Source organism: Stegastes partitus, unplaced genomic scaffold (genome assembly GCF_000690725.1).
Source record: "Stegastes partitus isolate 25-593 unplaced genomic scaffold, Stegastes_partitus-1.0.2 Scaffold412, whole genome shotgun sequence".
Taxonomy (NCBI): domain Eukaryota; kingdom Metazoa; phylum Chordata; class Actinopteri; family Pomacentridae; genus Stegastes; species Stegastes partitus.
In genome coordinates, this window is record NW_007578143.1 from 59,230 (window position 1) to 60,878 (window position 1,649).

Consider the following 1,649-nt stretch of genomic DNA (forward strand, 5'->3'; position numbering starts at 1 on the left):
AATCTCTAAAATGCCTCTAACATTGTCTTCAAGAAGAGAAAAAAGCCTAAAAGTGACTCAAAATTTGTCCAAAATCACACCAAACATGGCCATAATAGTAGAAACTTGACTAAAATGTGTCTGAATGAATGAAATTATGTCAAAACTGACTCAATGTGTGTCTAAAACGACCTAAAATTTGTTTTAAATGATAAAAATTTGTCCAAAATGGCTCAAGATTTGTGTAAAATAGAAAATAATTGACCAAAATGAAATTGTACCAAAAAAAAGTAATTAAAGGTACAAAATGTTGACCCACCTTATGGACATAAAGCACCTACGACTCTAAAATGCCTCAAAACTTGTCCAAAATACCAACATGACTCTTAAATTGAATCATTTTTTAGGTTAAAAGTCATGTGAGCCAAATATATTGAAGGAATCAGAAATCCTCGGCCTCGTATGTGACTGTGTGACATGTTTTCTCCTCTATGTGGCAGAAAAAAATGATTTCATGGCTTGAAAAGGGACTTATATATATAAATATATATAAAATAAAAAGGACGGCGTTCCCGAGGAGCTTTTAATAGGCCCGTGGATCGATCCCGGAGGCTGCTCACTGCTCCAGTGTGCTGGGCTGAGATAGAAACAAATCAATGGCGGCATCTGAGAAACGTCCAATTTATTCTGATGAAGATGGTGATTGACAGCTGCAGGGAGACAATAATGCAACATCAGATATCGGCGAAAGGCTCCATGAGGCCTGTAGCTCGGCAGGAACATCACTGAAATATTAGTCTATAGGAATCCGATTGATCCACGAAGGCATTTTACAGCAACACACACGTCAATGTCACACCACGATAGTGAATATGTGGACACAAGTATGAGGACACTCAGGAGCTCCACATAGAGAAACACCTCGAGACAGACTCAAATGTGTCCAAAATGACCCAAATGTTGTTTTAAAATGACAAATATTTGTCCAAAATAGAAAAAGAAATTGTCCAAAATGAATCAAAATTTGTTCTAAAGGTTTAAAAAATGCTGAAAAATTGTCCAAAATCACACACAGTTTGGCCCAAATTGCAAAAACGACGGATTTATTTCAGATTTCATGTGTCCACCTCCTGGACTTATGAAGTTATTATTATGGAAAAGTCATTAAAAAGAAATTTCAAACCACCTCTATGTGCTTCAAGGTCTGTAAGTCCAAAAATATTCACAGCATGAAGGTAAAACTTTGCACAACTTCATTAAATATACTAAAGATTTTTCTTGTTTTGGTTGAAAATAAATATATATAGACATATCTTAAATATTTTTGATAACGTATGAGCTAAATATGGAACTTGAGGCGAGTGAACAGACGTCTGATGGTCTGTTTGGGATCCTGGAGCCCTTATTGTCCGAAACAGCAAAAATATGTTTAAATGGAAACGACATATGTCCAAAATATCTCCATTTGAAATCACGGCATCAATACCAAAGCTAAGTTAACAGCAAAAACATGTCCAAAAAGACTTAAAAGCTCGTCCAACATAAAAGAAACTTGTCTAAAATGGCTTATAGTGTCCACCATGAGTGAAAACGTGTCCCAAAGAACAGAAACCAGACCACAAAGACTCAAAATTGGTCCAACATGACAGAAAAACTTGTCCTAAAACACT